General features: G+C 38.2%; 1 protein-coding gene across 1 annotated transcript in view; it reads right to left on the reverse strand.

Moving 5' to 3' along the window:
- RASGEF1A (RasGEF domain family member 1A) overlaps positions 1–20652 on the reverse strand; it is a 168213-nt gene extending 147561 nt beyond the window's left edge. The window contains exon 1 of the mRNA XM_065843592.2: positions 20346–20652. The gene's annotated coding sequence lies outside the window, so the exon portion shown is untranslated. The remainder of the gene's footprint in view (positions 1–20345) is intronic.
- Positions 20653–21646: the final 994 nt, after the last annotated feature.

The raw sequence follows: 21646 nt of genomic DNA on the forward strand, positions 1-21646 counted from the left end.
AACAAAACCCCCGTATTAAAAGATGCATTGATTTATATTCATTGAGATTAAGAGTAGTTTAATCTTTCTAATATCTAACACTCTAAAAATGATGCAGATTCTGAAGATGTAAAAAAACAAAACCAAAAAACCCACAAACAAACAAAAAATCCAAACCAAACCTCTTGAAATTGGTTAGTTTAGTTGCAATTGCTACCCACAGTTGGATGCAATGAATGAGACATTTCACTCAGTGAAGATGCTAGAAAACTGCCAACTCTGACTTCAAGTGAGAGGAAGATGGTGATTAACACCACATGTCATACAGAAAGGGTATTTTTGCATTCAGAATGAATCACAGGACAACAATATGCAATGTGCTTTTTACCCACTGAGTGAGAGAGATTAAAGGAGTAAGAGAAAGTGAAGACAAGAGCTGGTGAATATTTCAAAGGCAGAAGATAGCCACTACACTTTTGAGGAGTGAAAAGGACAGTTTTCCTAGTTTTCACTCCTTGCTGACATAGGCTGAAGAGTCCTATTGTTCATTTAGTTTAGTCTTGAAGCTTGTCAATTTTCCCTGAAATAAATAATTTAAATAAATAAATGGTGCTCTTTTGAGTATGAAGGAAAAATGGTCTTGGTAATATATTCATCACAATCACTCTACTTTGTAAAGACGTTATTGTACTATGACAATTTTGATGAAAGTATTGTAATTTTATTTTTTTCTTCATAAATATGATGGCAATTCTTCTCCAAATAGACACCTTTGTACAATGTAAAAGCAAAGTTAATATGTCTGCATATGCATCTGAAAGAGTTACATGTAAAGCCCTCCTCTCCTTTTTATACATGCCTTCTCGCCTTTGACGGAATTGATGTTTCCTATGCATGGAATGTTTTTTCTGTAAGTATCTCTGAGTTAATTTTGACAGGTCTCAGGACCATAGCATAAATCACATGGAAAGGGACCTCAGAAGGTCTCTAGTTCAGCTTCCTGCTCAAGACTGAGACCAAACCAGGTTGCTCAGAGCTTTTTCTTGTCTGGTCTTGAAAACCTCTGAAGGTGAGGATGGCAAAACCTTTCTGGGCAACCTGTTCCTCTGCTTGGCTGTCTTCATGACAAAAAACTTTCGAACCTCTTTTTTGGTCTTCAACCCATTGTCTCCCATCAAGTACCTTTGTAAAGAGCCTGGCTCCATCCCCTTCCTAACTTTCACAGGGAATATTCCTTATCTTAATATTTTTTATTCTCCTCCATATTTAAAAAACAGCAATCAGGGCTCTTCTGACTTGCCTCTAGATTATAGCTGTTACATGTCTTTCCTGTGTTGAGCAATTGACTTTTCTACTGTTTGTGTCACTTTTAGTAAGCATGAGTCTTAAACACAGTTTCACTGCATTGTGTATCTTTATTTTAATCTTTTTGAATTATCTGACACTTTACAGGGACTACAAAAAACACAAAAAATTGCAGCCTGAATAAAGGTGTTGCAATAATTTCTGGACCAATTTCTACCTGCATTGTTTTCCTTTCTGACCAGTAACTCAAGTTCGTTCTGCTTGTTGTAGTGGTGCCTGATTGTAGCTTGAAGTGTCAAGAGGAGCATTTGAGTGTGTGTCAGACCAAGCTCAAGTGGTTACTATTCTTTACTTCTACGCTGCTTGATGAACCTACTCTAAGCTTGTGATGATCTTTGTGTAATAGTAGGGCAAACAAACTCTAGACAAAAAGAACGTTAACTGATAATCAGAACATTTACGTTTTGTTGTTTCCACACAAATGAAGGAAATAGTCACAGAAATGTCTTGCCCAAAGTCACACAGGTGGGAGTTGAATCTAGCTCTTCAGACAGTGATGCAAATACTGTACCAATTCCCTGTACTCTTTCCTGCCCTCTCTGTGCTCCTCATATTCAGGCTGCTTCTTGCTGGTGAGCATCAGAATGTTTTATTGGGGTGTACCTCTCAGCAGAGGTTTGTCTGTCTGTGTGCCTGTGTGAGAGAATGAGACTGGTGGGGTGGTGTAGCTGCATCTCATTTCAACTTCCACTTCTGAATCTTCCCAAATTACTACAATACTTCGTGAGTTCCAGTAAGGGTCTTAAAATCACTCTTTAAAAACTTCAGAAAGGAACCATCAGAGGAATACCTGTTGTATGCAAAATGAACTAGTGTGACAAAAAATCTAGTATTTATTTGTTCTCTCTGTTTTCATTACTGTCCTCTTCAAAAGGTCTTGTATTCTTTGTCTGTTGAGACAGCAGGAGGTCATGCAATATTGATGGTAATTTCATTTTTCTTAGTATAGCAATTAAGAATAGTATTTATTGGGCAATGGCAATATTCAAATAGGGTAATATATTTTAAACCTTCCCAGAAGCAACCTATAGCAGTAAGGTTAGGGCTATGAATGATTCAATAACATGCTGTTTTCCATATATATATATCAATTGAAAGAGATAAACCCTGTGAAACTGGAGGCCGGGATGTCTGTTAGGGGTGTCCGTTAAAATAGTGAAACCAAAGCGTGGCTCACAAGGTTAGTAATGGTGTAAAGAATATTTTTTTTTCCTGTGGTTATTATGACAAAAAAATGTTACTATCTGACACTATCTGACAGCTGTTTGGTTCTTTGTGTTCAATAAACTGACAGGTCTGGCTGGTGACTTGTGGGCAGCTGTCCACACTATGCAGCTGGCGCTCCTTGACAATCATTCAGTAAGGTCAAGTTTTGCATGGGTGTAGATGTGTAGTGCCACCCTTATGCTTAAAAATGTCCCCTCATGGCTGTGATTAGTGTAATTTGGCTGTCAGAGCTGTGGAGGCAGCTTGCACTGCTACTACCCATGCTGTACTTGTCTGCGCTTTAATGGAGTGGTTCAATTTCCATGGCTGTATTAGCCTGGTGTGTTTCTCAAGCGCAATAAAAATTCTTGGAAGATGCCACATGTGCACTTTTATTTAATTACCAAAACAGTATTTCCCAATTAAAAAAATAAAATTTAAAAAATTATTATTAACTGGCTTCTCATAATGAGTGTGATTTGATGCAGTGGACAGGCAGTTAGTAATAAGTCACAGAAGTCAAAGGACCAAGTCTGCCAAAGCCACCTACTGCTCTAAATCTTTGGGACATAATGTAGTGTCATGCAGAGATACCTATACTTGCTTTGCCATTTTGGCAAGGTGCTTCTCAAAAGGATGGATGAACCGGGACAGAGGATTACCTTAAGGCAAGTCTGTCACTTTGCTGGCTGGCATGCTTAGGGTTGTTCGGGTATCTCTACATAGTGCTACATTATGTGATGCTGACAGACATTTAAAGAATAACTTTTTTGTCAGAGTAGGTGCTTAGTCCTCCTGTGGTTTGGCTTGGTTTGATGTTCTACCACCAAGGGATGCGAGTTGCTCAGTCTATGATAATCTGCTTGAACTTTGGAAATCTGAATGTTTAGGTTGTGCTTGCACCTCAGACGTTAGATCTTCTGCACATGACCAGCCAAGTATGGAGCAAAGATCAGTTGCAGAAAGTCCTTTTTCTTGCATATATTGAAAGTATCTGGCCATCCTGCCCTTGTAAGCTTTTATTTCAGATATTTGCCTTAATATTTGCCTCTAAAATAAACAGACGTAAAACCTTCAGCCATATCACCCCAAAATTATCTCAACCCTTCTTCAAGCTATGTGGCATCTATTATAGAAGAACTCTTAGAAAACCTGGAAAAAGTGTTGCCTGTAGTGAACACCACTGTTAAACCCAAACCATGCAGCAGATAGGCACTTGGCAATAAACATCTCACACTTGTCATATTATAAAGAGAACTTTCCTGAAAATAGGAAATTTGGTTTCAAAAAATAGTTCTTAGAGTTTTGAAATAGGGACTTGGCTATCCCGCATAGGCATCTTGGACTACTAAATGTTGTGGAGCCTCTTCTGTTCTAAATCACAATGTTCATTCTTGACTGGAAAAAACTCTGTTTTCCAATTAAATGTCTTATTTAAACCGACAATTTATTTAAACAAAGAATTTTTTTAAAGGAAGTCTTATAGTAATGCTGGTGAAGTAGCTAGTCTGTGAAAGCTACTGTTGATAAGATGTAAAATCTATACTGCATAAGCTGATGGGCATTTAAGATCCATTTGATAGTTTTTACACCCTTGGTAGTTTTTAATCCTTAGAGTCACCCCATAGTATGCAGTTATAGCACGGTATATATCTATCTAAATTATTCTTGAAGTGTTAAGTGGACGTATTTTTTCCATCACAGCAATCCTGGAAATGTAGATTGTGGTAGTGTTGAGAGCTGTCAAACTGCTATGCAGTCTGCCTGGGGCAGGTGAAGTGAATCTGCTCTATGGTATATTCAGCTTGTGAGCTATTTTTAAAATGGAAGCTCTTCTATAAATGTTTTAGGCATAATTAGAATATATTGGGAGAGGACTCCCTATGGAAATAAGTGTGGAGCCTGATTGGGTGGTGCAGGCTCTTCAAAGTGCTACCTGCCACAGACATATAAGAGGTATAAAGAGCTCAGTCAGCTTTAAAGATGGGGAAACAAGCAGCTGCTTATCCAAGTAAGGTGATACAGCTTGCAAAGAAAGAAAGAATGGAAATTTGCCCTGGTGGAGCATTTGCTATTTGCTGGCAATGAAATTTGCTGCTAAAATTGTGAAAATGTTGAAGCTAATCTTTCTAATGCTCTACAGAGAAATGGGAAGCTAATAAGGGAGGAAAGGGGAAAACACTTAGAAATAAGTCTTCCTGCAACACCTGTGTCAACTTGGTTTTGAAGTATTTGTGGAAAAAGGAGCTGAACACAAGTTTATTTGTGGCTTTTTAGTTTTATCAAACCAACCAGAGGTGGATGAAAAACGCCAAATGGAAACAGGATTTATTGCAGACATAAAAATAAATTGTAGGGAGAAAGAGAAGTGCCTTGCCCTCTTTCCAGATAATAGTAGTCTGGTTTAGCTAAATGGAAAGCACATTTGTTTGATACAAAGTAAGGAAGAGATGTACAGTTTAATCTCGGGTCTGTAGCATCTTCCTCAGGTGGGAATGGACAGTGGAGTGGAAGTGCGTAATTGTAGCTATCTAAAATGTTGGCTGCCTCATGAGACTGCATTTCTGTTGAACTGTTTTTGACACGGTGCTAGTTAAGAATTTGGAAGAAAGCCAGTTTTGGAGCTAGTATAATACCTATGTGAAATGGACAGCAAATTTATTGTAGGAGGTAAGTCCCTACTTCGGCTAGAGGGAAGAGATGTGAATTCAAACTTATTCTTCAGCAGGCTAAGTTATGTGGTGTGATGGGGTTTTTTTGCTGTTGTTTTGTTTTTTAAACAAGTGCCTGTACACATACAGTGTGGTTGTATTTAAATAGATCCATAAATTCCTTGCTTATTATATGACATTGTTTGGGAAATGTCAACTGTCTTATTCGGCTGATAGAAAGCTGAGCAAATGCTTTATGTTTACCATGATCTATGGTTGATCATGCTCCAGATTTTTCCTGTCTCTTTGAGAGGGGATCTGAGTTTCTTTATCCTTAAAATGTGACCATCTTTTGATTTAATAATCCTGAGTGATATTTGACTTGCTTTATAGGAATTATGAAGGTGGAAGGGTCTAGAAAAGTGCCAACTGTTATTACTATTATACTTGAGCTAAAATTAAATTTTGATCTCTCCAGAAGGAAAATCTGCCAAAGTTAGTACTTAATCCATTGAACTACCAGTAGTTTATTCAGGAAATGCTTACAAACCACAAAAAACATGCAGTAGAAATGTTCAGGTGTTGAAGTCTGTGTAATTTAGCCTTTATAAATCTTTACATTTTAAGGAAACCAACAGATTCATCATTAGTTTTTGGATGATGTGCAGAACATTCTCTTCCCCTTTCCATCTGTCTCAAAAGATGATATTTTTCCTTTTTATTCTTTTTTTTTTTTTTTACCTTTAGAGCAAAAATGTTAAGTAATCCTGCAGACAGGAACTGTATTTATAGTCCCCCAGTTAGGTCAGTGAGAGAAGAATTAATGCAAATGAGTTTATGCCTTTTAAAGAATGCTACAATCATGTGATGCCTTCCTCAGGCATGAAAGATAAGGTATATCAAATTTAGAGGCTCCTGATATAGGTATATCCTCTTAAACAAAAACCTTTGTGGTTGTGAAATGAAAAGTATGCGATAGGGAAAACCAAAAGTGATGGATTTATGTTAGCTAATAAGTGTGTATTTTGGGGTGGGGAAAGCTAAAGAAAACCTGTTAGACTGTCCCCAACTCCTGACAATCACATCACTTGTGTAAAGTCTACGCTGCTATTTGTTAATATGCTTGCTATGGCAACTGAAAACCTACATCTCTTCGAGGTAAAATCAGAAATGCAGTGAGTGTGAAAATGCAGGAACCAACTTTACACATCCACAAATGCATACTTTGTCTCTTCTGCCTCTTTTCACAGTAGATCATGACTAAAGCTTTTATCTTTATTTTCTTTTCCATTCTGGCACTGGAAGGGTAATTGTGAATACCGAACAGTAAAATGTGATACCCATTGGGGGACTGAGAGACTACTACCTGCTGGACTGCCAGCGATTTCTTCGACAGATGGTATCAGGTCTCAAAAGAGTCTAATTGGCTTATCATAGCCAATGCATGTGTTACAAGTGCTCAGATAAAGCCAGCAAATGCACATTAGCTTGATGACTTGATTTTGTAGCTGAGCCTTTAAAGAAAATTATGGGCAAGTCAGTACAACTCCATTTGAAACTGCTGGATTCAAGCCTCTCAGAGCCTGCAATCCTTTGCTGGAGTCCCTCCCAGTACAAATGACTTAAAAAAAAAAAAAAATCTATGGTTGATCTTGCAGGCTGGCACAACCTGTGTATCTGTATGGGAAACTCTGTGCTGCCCCTGCTATAGGTTACCTGCTGCATTGCTTATATGCTGCCAAAGTCTAGATGATTTCATAGGAGCTGTCTCAAAACATCTCTCTGAGGTAAAGTATCTGTTATGGGTATTTCTAAAGAGCACCTGTTTGAAGATCTTGGAATATGTAACATTAAAGTACATCTCCTCTGGTCTTCTCTGTGGCATGTGCACAAGGGATGACCAGACTACTGAGCTGGCAAAGGAGGAATTGACAGGTGAAAAGCAGCTTCTAGCAAGGTCTGGACTGGGCAATCAATGGCATCAGCTTGCTCTAATTTTGCATGTAATTTAACTCAATGTGTCAGAATAAAGAAATCTGGTTGAAAATACAGGATTTCTTTTGTTCCTATCCAGTTGTTTTCTATTTCAAAAGGTATTTTGTAGTTTAGCATCTGTAAGGACTCTCAGAGGTCGTTCTGGGGGTCAAAAGCCTTCAGAAGTCCAGAGGACAGAGAGTGGCTCATCCAAAGGTGTTTTAGGTCAGGGCATAATGCAGATGTACCAAGGATGTAGCAATGAAGTCATATGGCAGTTCCAGTGCACTGTACTAACTGGCACAGCCAAATGATTTGCTTTTGGTATTTTTTTTTAATTGCCTTTAAAAATATATTTACCACTGTGCCATCATGAAGCTTCCTGTAGGTCCACAACTTTGCCTCAGAAAAAAGAAAAAAGTTATCAGATCCTCAGGCAGATAAGTGCTAGATGCCTTTTTGTTATCAGTCTGAAAGAAGATGCTATGGAGATGCTGGCAGTTGGCCCATCTGTGTGAGCACAAAATAAGACCTATGTAAGGAAGGTTGACAATATCACATTGCTTCATCATCCTTTCTCACTAAATTTCCATATATATATATATATATATATATATATATATATATATAAAAAATATATATTCATATGTAAGTACATGAAAGAGAGTAGTTAATGTTCAATCTCTTGGATTTGTTTTTTTTTTTAATTAAATTCAAATTGTAGTTTTATGGGAGGTGGTATATTCTCATTAATGAGCTATATTTGTCAGTTTTAATGAACACATGACTTTTCCCTATTTCTTTCTACAGGACTTATCAACAAAATCACTCCATTATTGTTGGTAGGGTTTTCAGAGTTTTTCAGGTTTATCGCAAGCCTACTGTCAAATATCCATCCAGTGTTAACTACACACAGTTTTACTTATTTTTCTTAAAATGTGTTTTTTTGACTTTCCTTTTTTTTTTTGTTTTTCTTCTCTTTCTTTTGTCCATCGTCTCATGGTTCTCTAGATAGCGAAAGTGGCACTCTGTATGCTAGAAGTTGTTGTTCAGTGTCTGTCTGTGAAATCACTGACTTCAGAGCTTGTCAGTGCTTCTTCTGGACCTTCCATCCACTATTGATTTGCCAGAAGGTGATTCTGGCAAATTTTTCATGCAGCTGCTTCATTAAGCTGGTTAACAAAGCCTGCCTTAGCCATAAATATAAGCCATTCATTTATGTGTTGTGTATTCTCCACCTTCTCAAAAATCTTAATTGTCCCAGATTGAAACTGCCTATTTTCTACTTCAGGAGCTCCAGAATATGTGTGTCCTCAGTAGGTAGTCTAACTTGAAAAGAAATAACAAAAACAAACAAACAAGAACCCTCAGAGAAGCTAATTGTCTCTGTCTTTGACATGTAAGAGGAGAAAGTAGCAAATACTTAAACAGAAACAAGCAAGCAAGCAAACAAACAACAAAACTTTTCTCAGTTTTTTACAAACTTACAGATGCAAGAGGATAAAACCCTGAATTTGGAAGAATCTATTTACTTGTCATGTGCAGATCATATAGGGAGAATAATTCTGAATCTAAAACCAAGATTAAAATAACATTTTGCCTGTGCACTTATTGCAAGATGTGGAGGCCAGACATTCAAATGAGCCTGGGCACAGGGATGCTGCATCAGATGGCAAAAGGAAATTATCCTGTGGTGAATGACTTTCAGAGATTCACTGGATTCATGTACTTGCTGTTAGCATACTGTGAACAGGGGCACAAGAAGCTGCTTTTGTTGTCTTGCACAATGAGATTATAGAAGAGTGGAGGTTATAGAAATGGAGCAGACCCAGGAACCCACAGATCATTATTTATTGAGCATGAGACTGAAACAGAACTGCCCACAAATCCTAATTTAGATCCACGGTTCCTTGTAGGTTGAGGCGCAGATTTGCACATCTTTTGAAACATTTGCCGACTGCTTGTGGGATAGGATTGTTTGTGGCTTTCCGGGACCTCTTTAGCAGTCTAAATGACAAGTAATATTCTGATTTTTGTCATGCTTAGATGTTGTCTTAGATTTCAGTTTACTAGTTGTTTTCAATTTGATCTTTGCGTTTTTCCGTTTGTTAGAAATTTCTAAAAATATGAGTATATATCAATTAGCTGCACTATTTTAAAATTACTTCTTGTATGAAATCATGAGGTTTGCAGTTAAAAACTTGTGTAGATCCGCTCTTCCAGAAAGAAACAGGTATGCCAAAAGGTTTCTCTGGATTATTTATATATAGGGAGAACAAGCAGTTTACAGAAACCACTATAGTGGCACCCTGTGTCTCCAAATTAGCAAGCAACCAGAGTTTGGTTAAAATTGATATTGGATTCAGCAAGTCGGAGAGTTCTTACCTAGCACAATCTATAAAATTAATCAGCCACAAAATACCACATGCAGATTGGCAAACTCAATCCAAGAAGTTCTAAAAAATAAGCACAACTGACAATTCAGATCTCTAGCACGTATGAGAACAATATGCTTCACAGCAGTTTGTCACAAAACAGCATGCATATTAGCAATTCATTACTCATTAGGAGTGCCGTATGTGCAATAAATGCACATACATATCATGCTATTCCTGGGAGTGCTGCTGCATCGTATAGATTGGTTATGGTGTCCATTGTCAGCGTCCCTTCTATAAGTAAAATGCTCGCTTCTAGTTTCACAGATGCTATTTGGAGCACAGCTGGGTATAAGCCTGCACAAGAAGTTTGTTGTGATAGCTTAAAGGCATCGTTCTTGCAAGTGCCCATTGTAGCACCCCTGGAGAACCCTAAGGAAAGCAATGTGATTATTTGTTTGGATTTTAAGTTGTATGGTAAAACCTCAAAAGCTATGGCAAGACAGGCTAGATGAGTTCCTCCATAGCTCTGCATCCCAGTAGAGACCTGGCTGGGAACAAAGTTCCTTGTCAGTCATCATGTGAAAAGGTGGTACTTGTTTCTGTATTTGCAAAAGGCCAGATCTCTTCAAGGCACTGTTGTGAGGTATTTCATTCCCACACTGATGTTCTTACACCTCCTTCTGGTGTGCTGTACAAGCTGGATGGAATGAGGGAATAGTACTCCTTGCAATTTTCAGTTTCAGTCATCACAATAGCATTAAAACTGTCCAGGCCAGTAGCCCAGGAGCATATTTCCCAACCTCTCATTTATTGGCCATGAGCCTTTCTCAGTGTTAGATGGCCCAGGGAGGATAATTTCTAGACTTTTATACTGGATAGGGCTTTCTTTTCTATACCGTGATACTGAAGGAATGGGACAATTTTTTTTTCCAGGTGTGTGATAGATTCAGGCTAGATTGTTTTATGCTGGATTTCTTTAGTAACTATGTTTGCAAAGCAACAAAATCCTATCCTACACTAATTGGCTTACTCCCCAGTTACACTGGGAAATTCTGTCCCAGAGTTGTCAGAATCTGTTTTATAACCTTTTTGGCAGATTCCAACATCATTACACGTTGTTGGAATCCCCCAAAGATCTTTCCTGCACTACTTGTGCAGTTAGTGCTTCTCTGGACATCCTTCTGAATTGCTGTACATGCTGGCTACAGTCGATTTTACAGCCAGTCCTTACATCCAGCCCTCTGGAGAAGGATCCACAGGGAACATGACCTTAGTGAGACTGACCAGTGGGGTAGATAGGTATACAGTTTAGTGTAATTCAGAATGATACTTGCTGTTATTCAAACAAGTTTTATAATAAAAAATTTTGAGATAGTCCTGCAATACTGAGAAGGTAGTAATGGGTGTTGTTTTTTGTGGAAACTGTGCTCTCATTGCTCCAGCGTAGTCCTTTTGCTCAGATGATACTTTAAGTCAAGGTCAATTCATTCATTACTAGAAAGCAATGTTTCTTCCTCCCTGGGGTTTAGTTTATAAGCCTCAGAGATACTGCATTGTAAGATGGTTAGAACTGATTTTAGAAAATTATTGTTCAAGATCATTGTTTCGTATGTTCCAAGGTTGCTACATCACACTTTTTTATAATTGCTATCTCCACTTCACCAACGTATTTTGAATCTTTGGGTGACTTGAGTCAAAGTAGATTTTGGGTTTGTGTGTTTTTCTTTTTTTCCTTTTGTCTCTCCTTCCAGAAAGAAAAGCAATTTCATTTTGTAATTTAATTGAGAAATTAATTATAGTAGATAACTACATCTTACGCTGAATGCCCTTTAAGTATAGAGTGTAATCATTCATCTAAATAGTGCTGCACGTTTTGACGTTAAACAATTTGGCCCTCATCGTTAATTTATAAGTTCTCATTTGTGCTCGGGCTCCAAATGAGTGTTAGCAGATGTTGGCAAGAGGAAGGAGTTTGTGGCCCGTACTTGGTGACTTCCAGCATGATATATCATTACCCTCAAGAATTCTTGATTAGAAATCACTCCTTTTCAGTTCGGTCAGCAGAACATTGAATCTAATTTTAAACCAGTGCTGACCTAATTTTAGGAAACTAAGGTCCTGTGGAGCCTGTATTTCTCCCTAGCCTATTTTCTGTGAGCCCTTTTTACAAGGGAATATCTGAGTCTTGCCTTGGAATCTAAAAACCTTAACCAAAGGCAACACTTACAACTATTTTAATGTAGTGTCTTTTTGCTTGCATGAGATGTACCCTGCTGTAACCTTTCCTTTAAGGTTTTGTTTAGGCAGTGGTTATCATGTTTTATTGCTGCTTGTGGTGACAGTAAAGGATGGAACACAAAGTGAAACTGAATTATCTGAATTCCTTTCAATCAAATACGTTTCTCAATAATGCTGATTTTGAATGGTGGTGTTCAAGCCTGCCTGAGTATCTGTCATTATGATGGGAAAGTTTAGGCCTATAAAAAATATATGAAAGACATATAGATAACTAAACAAATGGTTTCTAAGAAAGGCAAGCAATTTCATTCACTTTCATCCTTATTTATTACATAAAATTTTTTACAAATGGATGGGGGTTTATCTTCAACCATTTTTATTGGATCACAGACAACCTCTTCATTTTTAAAACAGTGATGATTCTTACAGCAACAGCTGTAGAACAGAGTGAGATGAAAGAAAGAAAGAAAATGTTCCCTTTCAGGGAAGCAGAGCAGAACACCATGCCTGATTCCGTTTGACATAGCAAAATGCTATTGTTTGGCTCTTGCCCACACACTTTTCCTGTTTTAATGTACCCGAGTTGTCGCTGTTGAATAGTATCCATTGTCTGTGATAAGCTGTGAATAGGGGATGATGAAGTGGTGGCTTCCTGGAAAGACGCAGAATTAATCTTCAGAATTCCCCATTCCTTATAATAGGCCTTCTGACAATTTGAAAACTGACAAGTGTAAGGGTTGTTAAAATTCATGTGGCTTGGAAAAAGCCCTATTGGATTGTCCATTTAAGCACATTTTTAGGCTGGAAGCTTTTACTAGCTCGTTACAAATATATTGATTTTTTAAAAGAAATTATTGACCTATAAAACCCTCGAGTCAGCTGCTGCCTGGCTTATTGGAGACACTTGGTTATTTATATTCACAGAGGTCTAGGTAAGAGCTGGCAGTTTTGAGTCAGACCCTAAGCAATGATCAGAAGTGAGGGGTGGGTGATGAAAGCACTGAATTATCATGAAATATAATTACACAGAACTGACTGCAGAAGGCTGAGATACCACTTACGGGACGTCGGTCAACATTCCAGAGTGGGGGACCTTAAAGTTTGTTTTCCTCACTTTAATCACCTCTCTGGAACAATTATCTTACCATTTGCAATTTGAAAAATTTAGTTTGTTCTTCTCTTCTGTGCCTGTCCCTGTTGCCCCCTGTGCTGTCGTAACAGTTAGTAATAAATTATTTTAGTAATGTTAGGCTCTACCTTCTAAGCAGTTTAGTATTCACAGAAATGTGTGTGATTGTAGGTTTCTGAAAGAGAGCTTGAATGTATGTACGTACTTACCAGAGGAGGACTGGGCTATTTCTACCATGTCTTGTATTTACATTTTCGCGTCAAAAAATAAATTATTTCCTAAGTTCAGGCAGAGAAACAATTTTCTAGCTGTCAAAACATATCAAGAAGTGGTATAGGAATAGGATATCAGTTACTGTGAGTTAACACTACAGATCTGAGGATAAAAACAATGCTGTTATTTAACACCTATAGATTGATGATAGATTAAATAATACATTAGATTGTTTTTCTGCTGATTTTTTAAACTTTTTCTAGTTTTCCTAACTTAAAATGCTCAGCTAATCTCACAGAATGTTGCGCACAGCTATTAGTCTCTCCTGGTCCTGTTCTGTCCTACTGCATAAAAGACACCCTTTCATTTTGAATCCTTTATGGTATGTAAGAATTTGGCTTCAGAGAACTTCATACACTCCCTTTGCAAGACAGTTCACAAAGAGAGTTAACATCTGCATGTACCTTTCGAGGTGCAGCACTGATAAACTTTTACTTAGTGTTAAACCTGGTATTTTTACCTATTTTGCCATTATGGCATCTAGGAACAATATGCTAAAGAAAAAGTACGTTATTGAGGCGGGGGGAAAGTAATAATGTGGTGATGTTGTAATTCTCCTGAGACTTGGAATTACTAATAACTTTTTTTAATAGCAAGCTGTGAAGTTCCTGTCACCTGTGTTGAATCGTAGCTCATGTCCTCTAATCGCTTTCTTTTTTAAGTTTCTCTTAGCTTTCTGTGAGAAATGCATTTTGAGATTAAATTGCCGTGCTTAAAGTAAATGTGCTGCAAGGCAGGGGTTTCAGGGCAGCTGGTTTAAGTTATGTGCAGGGGACAGAAGAGAATAATCCCCTCTCTGTTGTGATCAACAGTTGTAAGGTCCTGTGCTTGCAACCTGTGCTATCATTTTCAAGACCTGAAACTAATTTTTAACAACAGAATTATATACACAAGATACTACGCTTGACACAGGTAAAACTGTATGAAATTACGGGTTTACTGTGGTATGCTGGAAGTCAGATTCAATTATTCAGTGGTCCCATTTGGCTTTAATATTTATGGATTCTTGAGATTTATTTTTTCTTTTTTTCTTCAAATATCAAACTTCATTGCAAGCATAAATATCCAACTTAATTATTTTCAGCTCCTGAGGTTTAAAACCCATTAAACAGCAGAGAGGCTCAGTAATTGTTTTATTACTAATACTGAAAGTGTAATAATACTAGTGGCAACAGAGGACAGTGAGCAAAACTATGGGAAAAATGTAAAGGCATAAATAGCATCATTAAAGCTGTTTCACAGAAGATAAATATAACTGTCAGGTTAATATTTCAGACCACAGATAACAGTTTTCTTTAACTCTTTATTTCATTTCTCTGATGAAGAAACTAACTGTAGAATTATTTGTCATTCTTAGAAGTCAAAGGCTTTCTCTATCCTTTTCTTTCCTTTCAAATCATTTACCAGTTGTAATGAAGTTAACAACTATAACGTAGTAGAAGCTTTCTGCAGTTCCTGGTGACAAAGAGGTTGTCTTTTTTTAGCCTGATGTATTTGTCACGTCCCAGTTCTGTACTGTCCTGGCCTATGCACGGTTTGTGGTGCCTCCCGGTTGTGGTGTGGCTTTGCTCTGCTGCTCACTGCTGCAATGGTGGCTTCAAGAAGGAAGCCTGAACTGCGTCCTGGTGTGTGGTAGGATCTCAACGTATTTTATGACCTGAACTATTTCCTGAACTTTTATGGGATAATTTCAAGTTTACTCTATATTCAGTACAGTAGACATGATATAGTGGTGATGGTAAAGTTATGAGGATGTGATTGTAAGCAAAGCAGAGTTTGTAGATGCTTTAGGAACTGAAGAAAGGCTAGTCTGCTCAAATCTTCTGTGTTCTTTTCTATTTGTGTGAGGATGACTATTTAAATTTATAATTTCTTCCTACAAGCTTGCTTCAAAGATCATCAGATGTGATCTGTGATGGTGCAGTTGTGTTTCTGCTTTGGGGGTGGTTTTTTTTCCTCTTCAGTATCTGGAACTGTTATGGTGTCATACATGCACATGTATTATACACACATCATACACGTTCAAGTGATTTTTGACTGTTTTACCTTTTTAAATTTCATGACAGGACTGCTAATGTTTAGGACCTAGAAAAGACTTGAGTCTTTTCATTGTAAAAAATGGAAAGAAGTTTGTAACAGAGTTACATATCTCATTTGCTGTTTCCACCACACACTTTGTTTGTGCCCTTGTACATCTTGGTGCTTTGGTCTTGTCCTGTAAAATTCCAGTATCTCTGCAGTGTCCTTTGCTATATGGTTTCAAGTAGTGTGTGGCTACAGGTTCCAAACTTTCTTATAAATGACAATCTCAGCAATTTTGTTAGTAAAGCCTGCTCCTGGGTGGCTTTTACTCCGGGTGCTTCACTTTGTGGATCATGGTATTGTCCTCTGTATAACCTACAAATCACTTGGATGATACATGCTTTGCTAAACGTTACCCAACATTGCCAGTGCCATCAGGAATAAGAACATTTTTCTCAAGCACACACTGTTAACATGACAAGGTTGGCAAAGACCCAAGGAGAAATAGGAAGGGAGAAGCTACAAACAGCTTGTTGAGTATAGCCAAAAATTCAGATTATCTCTCAGATCAATTTCAGATGTATCATCCACTGGAGCTGCTCTAGAGAATGTACTCTTCGCTCTCAGAAGTGTTTCCCTCTGAACTGCTGTTGGTTTATCCCCACAGATTGTCTTTAACACAGCATCCCTAAACTAGCCAATAACTCAATAATGAAATCACCTCAAAAACTAAAGAGAATACATGCCTAGCATACTAAATTTCTTCATAATTTTGGAAATTTTAATTGCAACCAAATGAAAACAAACAAGCAAGCTGATATTGAATGAAAAGACTATTCACATGTTAATGAAATGAACAAGAAGAAAAAAAAGTATTTTTCTGTTGTTTCACTTGTTGATAGACATCAGTTTTCACAAGTCCATATTATATGACAAAGCTCAAAAGTATGAGAAAACATACTTTGTGGTGAACACAATATTGTTTTTATTTTGCTTGAGCAAGAAAGAACTAAAATGGTGCCTTGGAAACTACACCATGTGCGTTTTATCTGGAAGAAAATAGAGCACTGTCTGGAATAAATAAATAAGGAAATAATACAGATTTTAATGGAAAAGGAATTAGTCCTAACAAAATAATTAAATAGGAGCTGAAAATTGCTGGCATTATTTTAAAGAAGAGTCTGTTAAAACTTAGTTGTGATTGAGAGGGATATATTATCTTGTATTTGCATTAGGTTCTGACACAACTTTCTCACAGTATCCTGAAATACACTACACATTTCTTATGTGCTCCTTTATGGTTCAGTTGCTTGTACTCTTCGCTGATGTAGGTGATCAAACGTTCAAATTCTATTGAACTGAAAATGCTACAAGAGTGTGGTCAAGTTTGTTGAGGAATACAAAAATTGAAGGCGAAGAATGCAGTAGTAGCTCTCCAACAGATTCATTCATCCCTAACTTACAGGATGTTTGAAACCAAGAAGTCTTGACTTTTGAGAGAGAAAAATTATCTCAAAAAAAACCTAGTGTCTAATCATAAGGGTTGTTTTGCATAGCATATATGCCTTACTTACATCCCTATGAACATCCTCAATCTTAGACTAAGATTAGATTTGATCTTAATTGAAGAGACTATGTTACAAGAAGTTCCTGGAAAGCCATATAGCAAGTGTGCAAAATGTCCCCTCTTCTAAAATGAATACCTTTGTACCATTCTATTAAAATGCCATTTTAATGATGATAATTAGAACTGTTCAACATGTTCCCTATGGGTACTCTTTGGTTACCTTTTGACAAAACACTATGCAATGAGGAGGAGGTGATCTCTCTGTTCAGTGCGCAATGAATAGAGCTACAGCTGCCTGAGTTGCAATAGAGAACGAAATTTTACCCATCTTTGCATGCCTGTGTGCAGGAGACTATTGTTTATTAAGTAGCTGGAATGATTTTGATATCTTTCTAGAGGTTGTTATCAAGAGCTGGTATGTTCCTGATGTGTAAAATGCTTGTTGATTTGTTTAGAGCTCTTCATCTTTGGATAGGATTTTACTTTCAAGGGAAATCTACAGAAATAAGTGAAAACTGAAGTGAGGCAGCTTCTATTTAGGTTGATTTTTTTGAGCTGAAGAACTTGACTGAACCTTCATCTTTTCTGAATTAAATCAGTTATAAGACTAAATCCATTTAACTAACAACAGTGAAACTTTTGCCTCTCCTGACTTCAGATTGTGGTGGTGAATGTGAAGAGACACTCAGAGGTGAGGGGATCCCTGGCTGCCAGTTAAAGCATGTGCCTGACTCCAGTTAGCTGATTTGTGGCTGGTTTAATCTTTTTAGGCTCCATCACATTTCCAGAGTTGAGCACCTCTATGTCTTAGGGGTGTTTCCCACTGATTCCAGTGAAGCAGCTCTGTGCTGTCTTATGCCCCTTGAACAAGCAGTTACGTTGACAGTGGATTCTCTGTTTGGAGTAAGATAAGTAGGACAGCAGGTAGTACCATGCTAGCTGTGCTCTAGCAGTGAGACCAATTCCCCTCTTGCTGTCCTCCCATCTCACCAGCAAATGAATGACCCAAGAGCCTGATCACAGCTGAATACCACTGGAAGTGCTTGTTTGTTTATTTTAGTGAAAATATTACACTAGAAATGAAGCTTCACAGGAAGGTGTAATCCATAAAAGTCTCATCACCTGGACCATAGGCAGATCATTTTTTTAAAGTGATATTAAATGCCATAATTTTCCTTAATAATCCATGTTGCAACAAAGAAGCCTCAAATCAAAGCATGTGTTTCTACTTTACAAACAACTCCTTGCACATATGCTGACTTTGCAGCTGCTTCCTGCAGTCTTTGACTTCTGTAATTAGGACAACTGGTGAGCCCAGCTAACGATATTAAACTGACTGGCCCACAAGTCTAGAATGTGATTTATCTCAAGGGTGTAATTTGCTGAGTATGGGGCAGCACAATACAAGATTTGCATGTGTGATGGATGTAACTTGATTTTTTTAGCTCTTGTTGCCAAGTTACAATAAACTGTTATCACAGTAGATAGCCTGCATTTAAATGGATGAATATTCCACCTTAAAAGAGCCATGCTGATGAAAACTGATAATATACTGATGTCTCTGAAGAGAGGAAAATAAAACAGAAAACCCCAACTTGTGAACAGGATAATTTTGTATTCTAGACATAAGCCAGACAGGCTCAAAAATAACTGTTCAGACCCCAGAGACTATGACATGTGCTACAGTAGCAAGTGACTAAGAGCTTGCACAAAATAAATAGCTCCTAATTTAAAAACAAGTAGCATGACTATTATCAAGTGCCTAAAGATAGGATCAAAATGAAATGTTGACTAAATTTTACTTCAGAGTTACTTTCCCTGGAAATAATCTGATAGCCTTGTAGTCAGGTATCATATATAAATGGTAAGAAAAAAGATAAATTGAGAAAAATGTACTGAATTCTCTGCAACTGTCCAAATGATTGGAAATAATCTTAAAACATAATGCTGGTAAATTCTTTCCACTTTTATGAAGTGGAAAAAATGTACCATATTCCAATGGAAAAGGAGACAGAATCTGTGCTGACATGTTGAGCCCCTTGTCTCACCTGTTCCTGAAGATGTGTACCAAGGTCCTTTAAGTTCTCTGAAATAAGAATCTGTTTTCCTCTAAAAATATTGCATGGAGGGGCAGTAACTAAGGGGAGTGTTTATTACTGTTGTCTTTGAGTTAATTCCAAAAATATTCATGCTAGGTCAACAGCCTGCAGTCTTGGTGACTACCTGGAAGCAGAATGGCGTTAACTGCTGATACCTGTTTGGTCATCTCCATAGTTGTGATCCATGTGAGACCTATCATTGTCTTTGAGTAGAGATTCCTTTTTGTAGCAATAATGTCAGGGCAGTTCTTTGTGGGTTTAAAAGTCAACTCTTAATAAACTGATTGCCAGTACACAGGAGGTCTGAACAAAATATGGAATGTGTAAGATATTGCAGAAAATACTGTATAATGTATGAGAAACATAGATACATCCAGTTACTATTGCAACACTTTCCACAGTACAGAGAACTTGTAAAACCAAACAAAATATCTTCATGGCAGTTAGACCATTAAAGATCCAAAGGTAAAACTGTGCAATTCTGCAATGTGCACTAGCTAGTCTGATATTCTCTTTACAGATTTAGAAAAGCCTGGTGCTGGGTTAATTCTGAAGGTGTCACCCTCTGAAGTAAGCCATTTGGTAAAAAGCATTGGAGTGACAGAAATGAAGCTGTAGATGTTCAGTGAAATCTTTTCATGAAAATCACAAGTAAAAACTGTCAGTCAGCCCCAGCAGAAACCTGCTTAGATAACTCTGCTTGAAATACTGTACCTCCTTAGAAAATGGAAGAAGGGAATTTTGCCAGGATTTCAGAATTGGGAGAAGCAGCTTCTCCTTTTACTTTAAATTACTGTGCAAGAGACATGTACTGTTCTTGCAAAAAACCTCCTGCAACACTGAATTTTTGATTTGCAACAGAAAAAGCACAGAGAGGAATGCAGACAGAATATGTAGTGCAGTGCTGCCTGTGCTTCAGCAGACTTGTTCTGGGGTTTTCAGTGAGCAGTACTTTTGAAAAGCCTGAAAATGGATTGTATCTATATGATCCTACGAGAATCTCTCAGAAGGGGGGAAATGACAGGGAAGCGTTTCTGCGGACTGTGGAATTTCAACTCATTAAAGTGATGAGACAACTGCCGTGGGAATGAATCCACACAGAGTCCATGACAGACGCCTGGTACGCTAGATTCCCAAAGACAGAACACAAAAGCGTGCCCGATCGTTTAGTAATATTGAGAAGCTTCTTGTATTCACAGGAGCGGGTGGTAGTGCTGCCATAAAAGTTGCATTAAGGGAAGAAAATGCAGTCCCTAGGCTATATTTTGACCTGCCATCTCTCCCCGCCCCGGGTGTAGCTGGGTGGCACACACAGGGTTAACACCAGAAAGACACACTGGTGGCATGTAATGCCAGGTGTTCAGACACCCACCAAATTAGTTCCAGTGCCAGCTTTTGTACACAGCCTGGCACCCTCAAAGCATCAGGCGGCTTTAGGGTAAAAAAGACTTTTAAATGTCTTACCTTGGTCTAGTCCAGTGTAGCTTTTTAGTTGTTCTCCGTCCACTACCAGAAAAGGAGAAATTAATGGCAGGTTCCAGTGAGTCATCCTAAATGACAGAGTAGGCTCACCCTTCGCACGGGCTGCTGGCTGCCTGCGCTGTGTGACAGCTGCCGGCTGGCTGGGGAGCAAGCGTCTCCCATTCTGCAGCCTGCGGCGGGGGAGAGGGGAAGGCAGTGCCGGGAGAGAGGAGGTGGGAGAGAAAGCTGGAGAGAAGGACCAAAACAGAGAGGAGAGAGGCAGAGGCAGGAATATACCATGTGGCTGTGTGCTCCCCTTCTCTGCCTTGTGCTCAGCCTTGCAACCGCGCTGCAGAAAAGTTACTTTTTAATATGTGATGCACTCTCTGATTTTAGAGCCTCACCACTCCTACCCTGTTTTTCAGTCTATGCCCAGAGGAACTTGTGAGCATTTTGACGATTACATTATCATCTCTCTGTTTTGGAGGCTGGTGTGGGTGCTGTGCACAGAATATATGGAGCAAAGGAAGTCTGTCTTGTGGCTGTGTGAAAAGCAGCACTTGGTTTCTTGCAGCAATTTTATAGGTTGTTTATCTGAGAATGGGAAACCAAGGGCAGGACAGTAATTCTGCCATCAGAGGAAGAAGTATAAAAAGATGCTAGGGAGCACATAATCATACATAAGGTTGTTGGGGAGGAAGACATTGCTTGTTTACTCCTAACAGAAACAAAAGTTGGGATGGCTTCAGAGCCTCTAGTTTATCATCCTTGGATCTACCTCTGCAGATTAGAAACCTGTACCAGAGACAGGACCCTTCCTGGGAACTCTTGAAAGAATTCTCAAGATGAAAAAGCAAAAAGCAAGCTGTTGGAGTGGTTTACGTGGCACCAAGTGGTAGAAATGTCTCTGGAGAAATGCTGCTGGTTTCCGATTGCCTTCAGTCAGTTTAATCATTTAATTACACTCACAACCTTTGGACGATTGTGTTTGTTTATATGCATATTTTTTTAGGAAACTACTGTAGATCGGCTTCACAAAATTTGGTGTTAGCTGTAAATGCTTTAGTATCACTAGGAAAGTGGAAGAAGTGTTTGGGTTTCCACTGTTTGCTTACTAGTTCTTAGCCTCCATCAAAGGGTAAGTCAGGAAGGCTTTTGTGAGCTTTTAGAGGCACTTTAGTAAAATATTTGTAACAGGATCTTCAGAAAATCTTAAGTGCTACTACCTCTGTACCAAGCTGTGTTCAAATATTCTGAATATTTGTTAAATTAATCTGCAGCTAAAAAGGGTTGTTTTTCTTATT

Source organism: Patagioenas fasciata, chromosome 8, assembly GCF_037038585.1.
Source record: "Patagioenas fasciata isolate bPatFas1 chromosome 8, bPatFas1.hap1, whole genome shotgun sequence".
Lineage (NCBI taxonomy): Eukaryota > Metazoa > Chordata > Aves > Columbiformes > Columbidae > Patagioenas > Patagioenas fasciata.